This window comes from Cupressus sempervirens, chromosome 2 (genome assembly GCF_028749045.1).
Source record: "Cupressus sempervirens isolate cs-2001-9-10 chromosome 2, ASM2874904v1, whole genome shotgun sequence".
NCBI classification, from domain to species: Eukaryota; Viridiplantae; Streptophyta; class Pinopsida; order Cupressales; family Cupressaceae; genus Cupressus; species Cupressus sempervirens.
In genome coordinates, this window is record NC_143119.1 from 568,529,233 (window position 1) to 568,537,868 (window position 8,636).

The following is an 8,636-nucleotide window of genomic DNA, read 5'->3' on the forward strand; positions in this document are numbered from 1 at the left end:
TAGCAATTTCGAAGTTGATCTAATGGCGAGACCTTGTCTAGCCATGAGGTGGGTGCTTGGCACTCTAGTAATTTTTTGTGTGCCTATTGTGGCTACAATGGGAGAGGTGGTTGTCACAAGCCTCTCTTGTGCACCTCTGATTGATTCAACACTGGTGCCAAGGCGGATGGATATGTTAGATTTTGAAATGGTGGACGCCGACGTTGAATCAATTAGAGGGGCATGAAGCCCACCCTTGAGGTGCTATTCTTGGACTCTCCTTTAGATCATGTTTTCTTGACTCTCAGCTGGCGCAATTTCAAAAAAAGTTTTGGTAGTGGTTGCTAGCTCTCACCGCATCTACTTGGTGATTTTAAAACATGATCTAAGACGGGAGCCCTTGTCTAGCAGCTCTGTCCGGTGTTGCTCGGGTATTGCTTAATTTTTTGCTATCAGTGCAAATCTCCCAACGAATGCCTACCCTTGGAATCTCTCTTAGATCACCTTCTTCGATCACTCAACCAATGCAATTATCGAAGAAACTTGGCAGCGGTTGCCATTCTATAGCGCGTCTTTTCAGCGATTTTGAAGTTGATCTAATGGCAAGCCCTCGTCTAGCCATGAGGTGGGTGGTGGGCACTCTAGCAAAAAATTTTGTCTGCCAATCGTGGCTACAATGGGAGAGGTCGTTGCCACGAGCCTCTCCCGTGCCTCGCTCATTGATTCAACGCTGGTGTCAAGGCGGATGGATATGTCAGATTTTGAAATGGTGGACGCCGACATTGAATCAATTAGAGTGGCATGAAGGCCACCCTCGAGGTGCTATTCCTGGACTCTCCTTTAGATCATGTTTTCTTGTCACTCAGCTGGTGCAATTTTAAAAAAAGGTTTGGCAGGGATTGCCAGCCCTCACCACGTCTTAGATTACCTTCCTCGATCTCTCAACTGACATAATTACAAAAGAGACTTGGCAGCGGTTGCCATTCTACAGCGCATCTGTTCAACGATTTTGAAATTGATCTAATGGAGAGCCCTTGTCTAGCCATGAGGTGGGTGCTTGGCACTCTAGCAATTTTTTGTGTGCCTATCATAGCTACAATGGGAGAGGTGGTTGCCGCGAGCCTCTCCCGTTCCCCTCTCATTGATTCAATGCCAGTGTCAAGGCAGATGGATATGTCAAATTTGGAAATGGTGGACATCGACGTTGAATCAAATAGAGGGGCATGAAGCCCACCCTCGAGGTGCAATTCCTCGACTCTCCTTTAGATCATGTTTTTTTGACACTCACCTGGCGCAAATTTGAAAAAAGGTTTGGCAGCGGTTGCCAGCCCTCACCGCATCTACTTTTTGAATTTTAAAACTTGATCTAAGACGGGAGCCCTTGTCTAGCACCTACGTCCGATGTTTCTTAGGTATTGCTTAATTTTTTCCTATCGGTGCGAATCTCCCAATGAATGCCTACCCTTGGACTCTCTCTCAGATCACCTTCTTTGATCACTCAACTAACATAATTATGGAAGAGACTTAGTAGCGGTTGCCATTCTACAGCGCGTCTGTTCAGCGATTTTGAAGTTGATCTAATGACGAGCCCTTGTCTAGCCATGAGGTGGGTGGTGGGCACTCTAGCAAAAATTTTTGTGTGCCAATCGCGGCTACAATGGGAGAGGTCATTGCCGCAAGCCTCTCCCGTGCCTCACTCATTGATTCAATGCTGGTGTCGAGGTGGATGGATATGCCATATTTTGAAATCGTGGACGCCGATGTTGAATCAATTAGAGGGGCATGAAGCCCACCCTCGAGGTGCTATTCCTAGACTCTCCTTTAGATCATGTTTTCTTGTCAGTTAGTTGGCACAATTTTGGAAAAAGGTTTGGCAGCAGTTGCCAGCCCTCACCGCATCTACTTGGTGATTTTAAAACTTGATATAAAATGGGAGCCCTTGTCTAGCACCTCTATCCGATGTTGCTCAGGTATTGCATAAATTAATGCTATTGGTGTGAATCCCCCAACGAATGCCTACTCTTGGACTCTCTCTTAGATCACCTTCCTCGATCTCTTGACGGACACAATTATGGAAGAGACTTGGCAGCAGTTTCCATTCTACAGCACGTCTATTCAACGATTTCAAAGTTGATCTAACGGCCTCTCCCATGCCCCTCTCATTGATTCAACGCCGGTGTCAAGGTGGATGGATATGTCAGATTTTGAAATGGTGGAAGTCAATGTTGAATCAATTAGAGGGGCATTAAGCCCACCCGCAATGTGCTATTCCTCGACTCTCCTTTAGATCATGTTTTCTTGACACTCAGCTAGCACAATTTTGGAAAAAGGTTTGGCAGCGGTTGCCAGCCCTCACCGCATCTTCGTGGTGAATTTTAAAACTTGATCTAAGACGGGAGCCCTCATCTAGCACCTCTGTCCAGTGTTGCTCAGGTATTGCTTAATTTTTTTCTATCGACGCGAATCTCCCAACAAATGCCTACCCTTGGACTCTCTCTTAGATCACCTTCTTCGATCACTCGACCAACGCAATTATAGAAGAGACTTGGGAGAGGTTGCCACTCTAAAGAGCGTCTGTTCAGCAATTCCAAAGTTGATCTAATGGTGAGCCCTTGTCTAGCCATGAGGTGGGTGGTGGGTGCTCTAGCAAAAATTTTTGTGTACCTATCACGACTACAATGGGAGAGGTCATTGCCGTGAGCCTCTCACATGCCCCCTCATTGATTCAATGCCGGTGTCAAGGCGGATGGATATGTCTAATTTTGAAACGGTGGATGCCGACGTTGAATCAATTAGAGGGGCATGAAGCCCACCCTCGAGGTGCTATTCCTCGACTCTCCTTTAGATCATGTTTTCTTGTCACTTAGCCGATGTAATTTTGAAAAAAGGTTTGGCAGTGGTTGCCAGCCCTCACCGCGTCTCCTCGGTGTTTTTAAAACTTGATCTAAAATGGGAGCCCACGTCTAGCACCTTTGTCTGGTGTTGCTCAGGTATTGCATAAATTTTTTCCATCGGCACGAATCCCCCAATGAATGCCTACCCTTGGACTCTCTCTTAGATCACCTTCTACGATCACTCAATCGACGCAATTACGGAAGAGACTTGGCAGCGGTTGCGATTCTACAGTGCATTTGTTCAGCGATTTTGTAGTTGATCTAATGGCGAGCCCTTGTCTAGCCATGAGGTGGGTGCTCAGTGCTCTAGCAATTTTTTGTGTACCTATTGCGGCTACAATTGGAGAAGTGGTTGCCGCGAGCCTCTCCCGTGCCCCCCTGATTGATTAAATGCTGGTGTCAAGGCGACTGGATATGTCAGATTTTGTAATGATGGATGCCGACGTTGAATCAATTAGAGGGGCATGAAGCCCACCCTCGAGGTGCTATTCCTCGACTCTCCTTTAGATCATATTTTCTTGTCACTCAGCTGGCGCAATTTTGAAAAAAGGTTTGGCAACGGTTGCCAGACCTCACCGCATCTACTTGGTGATTTTAAAACTTTATCTAAAATGGGAGCCCTCATCTAGCACATCCATCTGGTGTTGCTCGAGTATCGCATAACTTTTTGCTATCGGCATGAATCCCCCAACAAATGCATAGCCTTGGACTGTCTCTTAGATCACCTTCTTCGATCACTCGACCGACACAATTACGCAAGAGACTCGGCAACGGTTGCCATTCTATAGTGCATTTGTTCAGTGATTTCGAAGTTGATCTAATGACAAGCCCTTCTCTAGCCATGAGGTGGGTGCTGGGTGCTCTAGCAATTTTTTGTGTGCCTATAATGGCTACAATGGGAGAGGTGGTTGCTGCGAGCCTCTCCCATGCCCCTCTCATTGATTCAATGCCAGTGTCAAGGCTGATGGATATGTTAGATTTTGAAATGGTGGACGCCGACGTTGGATCAATTAGAGGGGCATGAAGGCCACCCTCAAGGTGTTGTTCCTAGACTCTCCTTTAGATCATGTTTTCTTGTCGCTCAGCTGGCACAATTTCAAAAAAAGGTTTGGCAGTGGTTGCCAGCCCTCACCGCATCTACTTGGTGATTTTAAAACTTGATCTGAAATGTGAGCCCTCGTCTAGCACCTCTGTCCGGTGTTTCTCGGGTATTACATAAATTTTTGCTATCGGCGCGAATCCCCCAATGAATTCCTACCCTTGGACTCTCTCTTAGATAACCTTCTTCAATCACTCGACCAACGCAATTACGTAAGAGACTTGGTAGCACTTGCCATTCTATAGTGTGTCTGTTCAGCGATTTTGAAGTTGATCTAATGACGAGCCCTTGTCTAGCAATGAGGTGGGTGCTGGGTGCTCTAGCAATTTTTTGTGTGCCTATCATGGCTACAATGGGAGCAGTGGTTTCCGTGAGCCTCTCCCATGCCCCTCTCATTGATTCAATGTTGGTGTCAGGGCAGATGGATACGTCAAATTTTGAAACGGTGGATGCTGACATTGAATCAATTGGATGGGCATGAAGCCCACCCTCGAGGTGTTATTCCTTGACTCTCCTTTAGATCATGTTTTCTTATCACTTAGTTGGCACAATTTTGGAAAAAGGTTTTGGCAGCGGTTGCCAGCCCTCACCGCGTCTACTCACTAATTTTAAAACCTGATCTAAAACGAGAGCCATCATCTAGCACCTCCATCTGGTGTTGCTCGAGTATTGCATAAATTATTTCTATCGGCGCGAATCCCCCAAAAAATGCCTACCCTTGGACTGTCTCTTAGATCACCTTCTTCGATCACTCGACTGACACAATTATGGAAGAGACTTGGCAGCGGTTACCAGTCTACAGCATGTCTGTTCAGCGATTTCAAAGTTGGTCTAATGGCGAGCCCTTGTCTAGCCATGAGGTGGGTGTTTGCAACTCTAGCAAATTTTTGTGTGCCCATCGTGGCTACAATGGGAGCTTTGATAACAAAAGCTCTTGGTGACCCTCCCCAATAGAATCACTATTGGTGTTCGAGAAAGACATGTGATTTGGATTTTGCATATTGGCACCAGCACTGTTTCTATTGGAAGGGCCATGAAGCCATCCCAATTTTGCTATGCGAGGGCTCTCTCCCTAGAGTTGTTCTCTTTGCAACAACTTCTTTGTCACAAAATTTTTGTAGTGGTTCGGTAGCGATTGTCGTTCCAATGGTGCTATTGTGGTGGTTGCCTGGGCAGCGATCTAAAGGGTGAGCCATCGCTTAGCAGTTGGGTTGCGCATCGCGAGTGACAAGGGAGCCTTTATTATTGAAAGCTCCCCATGGCCATTCGATGAGAAGAGCCATTGCTTGTGTGAGCAAGGATGAATGTAGCCTCTGATTCCAAACAAAATCAATGACATCGGATCTATATATAAGAGCAGAATGAAGTAGCAGCCTATTTTCTATGCATGGCTTCCCAAAGTAGCTCTTCTTTCTCACTCCATTGGCACAAATTTGGGAGTTGTTTTACAGCGGTTGTCATTCCAATGTGTCATTGTGGTGATCTTGAGAGTGATGCTAAGGGTGGGAGCTTGTGTCTAGCATTTGGGATGTTTGTGCAAGCGAGTAGGGGAGCTTCTCTTATCGGAACCTCTCCATGGCCTTTGAATATAGACCCAGTGCCGACGATATCGATGGATACGAGCCCTGCATTCTAAATTTGTTCACAGCTAACATTGGTTTTTGTGAGAGATGGGTACGAAAGCACATCTAAATTTCTATGTGAGAGCTCCCTAAGGTTGCCTCTGTGCAACTCAATCGGCACAACATTGGGAATGGTTTGATAGCGGCTATGGTTCCAATGTGTCATCGGGATGTCTTGGAAAGTGGTCTTTCAGGGGCGAGCTCGCATCGAGCACTTGGATTGTGCGTCATCACAAGTGAATGGGGAGATCTCTTTGTGAACGTTGGCATGGTGATTGCAAGAGAAAATTGACTTAGTTGGAGCATTGGCCTCAGGCCATTCTGATGACCTTGCAATTTCTCTTTAATTGCAACCTATGTTTGCGCAGTAGAAGAGTTTGCATGTAAGATAGGCCTTGTTCTTGACAGTTCCAGGAGATGACCTCTGGAACTTTTGGATTGGGCCACTTCAAGGTGAAATTCATCCAGTTGATTGGATGAAGCTTGATATGCTTTTATCTATTCTGAGATGGTAATGATGGTCATTAGAATCTATGGCGATGAGTATATCCCATTCAGCAATCACAATGGCGGAGCTGGTGGGAAGTACTTATTGCTTTTTTTTGTTGGATACCCCATATGTAGGTGTCTGCACGGCTTGCAACACACTGCACATTTGGTACGATATGTTCTTCTCAGGCTCTTTCAAACCAGAGCAATCGTCTTTGCAATGCTCCGACAAGTACAGGCCCAACATGTCTGTCTAGGTGAAGAAATCGCATGAATGCTTTTTGCCGAGATGTGGGTGCTCGCGGGTGGTTCCCTCGCAGTGCAGTTCTTCAGTATGTGCATGTACGTGAGATTGAAGCTTGTCCAACAATGCTAGTGTGAGTGTTCACCCATAGGAACTTTTTTGTACCTGTGTTGGCAGATCACGTGTCATGGGGAATGTTTAGCGAGGCTATGCTAGGAAAGGAGATATTTTCCAGAGGTTAGACATGTCCGTCTATGTGGGCAGGCTCTCATCACCTATAAATGTGCATAGGGGGTGTTATAGATGATGCCCTTGAGCAGCCTTATAATTGAGGTGGTGGCATGCATAGTGATGCCCCCACCAATCGCATAACTAGCCATATTTTTGACTCGCACGACCCTTCACCCTTCAGCATGGTGGTCTTTTTTGGCACTTCGGCAACCAACTCTTCGTCATGGGAAAATGTTTGTTGCGATCGAGAAGGATTTTGTCTGTGCGGGTGCATCTCAATAGGCATGTAGGAGGCATATGCCTGGGAAATGGATGTCTCTGAGTGGCCTTACAATTGAGGTTGCTACGTGCACAGTGCATCTCATACAGATCGAGGCTTCTTTTTGAGTAGTGGTGACAGTGAGTTTGAGGGTAAAGGGTTTCGTACGGGACGTTCTTCCTAGGTGCCTATGAACTGAGGCTCCCTATTCGGCCCTCTCTGGTTTACGATGGGACACTTTCCTCTTGTACTAAACCTTTGAGCGTTGCGATTCCTGCATGTGCTATGAACGTCATTCTTGTTGCTTGTGTAGTGGATTGTGTTCAGATGCATGACAGAGTGAATGCAAATTTCAATTTCCCATCATGACGGGAATCCCTTGGCTGTAGTAGCTTTTGGGGGTCCCCTCATTGTTAGAATCTACCTAGTCAATCTTTCCAGTAGTCATATGCTTGTCTCAAAGATTAAGCCATGCATGTCTAAGTATGAACTATTTCAGACTATGAAACTGCGGATGGCTCGTTAAATCAGTTATAGTTTCTTTGATGGTACTTTGCTACTTGGATAACCATATTAATTCTAGAGGCTAATATGTGCACCAAATCTTGACTCTCAGAAGGGATGTATTTATTAGATAAAAGGGGAGCATGGGCTCGCCGCTATTCTGGTGATTCATGATAACTTGACGGATTGCACGGCCTTTGTGCTGGCAACGCTTCATTGAAATTTTTGCCCTATCAACTTTTGATGGTAGGATAGAGGCCTACCATGGTGGTGACAAGTGATGGAAAATTAGGGTTCAATTCTGGAGAGGGAGCCTAAGAAATGGCTACCACATCCAAGGAAGGCAACAGGTGCGCAAATTACCCAATCCTGATACGGGGAGGTAGTGACAATAAATAACAATATTGGGCTCATCGAGTCTGGTAATTGGAATGAGTACAATCTAAATCCCTTAACGAGGATCCATTGGAGGGCAAGTCTAGTGCTAGCAGCTACAGTAATTCCAGCTCCAATAGCATATATTTAAGTTGTTGCAGTTAAAAAACTCGTAGTTGGACCTTGGGTCGTCACGATCGGTCCGCCTTCTGGGTGTGCACTGGCCCTTACGTCCCTTCTACCAGTGGCGTGTTCCTGGCCTTAATTGGATAGGTTGTAGTTTCGGCGCCGTTCCTCTGAAAAAATTAGAGTGCTCAAAGCAAGCCTATGCTCTGAATACATTAGCATGGAATAACACAATAGGAGTCTAGTCCTATTCCGTTGGCCTTTGGGACCAGAGTAATGATTAATAGGGACTGTCGGGGACATTCGTATTTCATTGTCAGAGGTGAAATTCTTGGATTTATGGAAGACGAACCACTGCCAAAGCATTTGCCAAGGATGTTTTCATTAATCAAGAACAAAAGTTGGGGGCTCGAAGACAATCAGATATCGTCCTAGTCTCAACCATAAACGATGTCGACCAGCGATCAACAGATGTTTCTCTAAGGACTCCGCCAGCACCTTTTGAGAAATCAGAGTGTTTGGGTTTTCAGGGGAGTATGGTCGCAAGGCTGAAACTTAAAGGAATTAATGGAAGGGCACCACCAGGAGTGGAGCCTGCGACTTAATTTGACTCAACACAGGGAAACTTACCAGGTCCAGACATAGTAAGGATTGACAAATTGAGAGCTCTTTCTTGATTCTATGGGTGGTGGTGCATGGCCGTTCTTAGTTGGTGGAGCAATTTGTCTAGTTAATTTCGTTAATGAATGAGACCTCAGCCTACTAGCTAGCTACGCAGAGGTTCCCCTTCATGGCCAGCTTCTTAGAGGGACTA

General features: G+C 45.9%; 1 pseudogene; it reads left to right on the forward strand.

Annotated features, from left to right (window-relative positions):
* Positions 1 to 7,238: 7,238 nt before the first annotated feature.
* The window catches only part of LOC149574646 (18S ribosomal RNA), a 1,811-nt pseudogene continuing 413 nt past the window's right edge, over positions 7,239 to 8,636 (forward strand).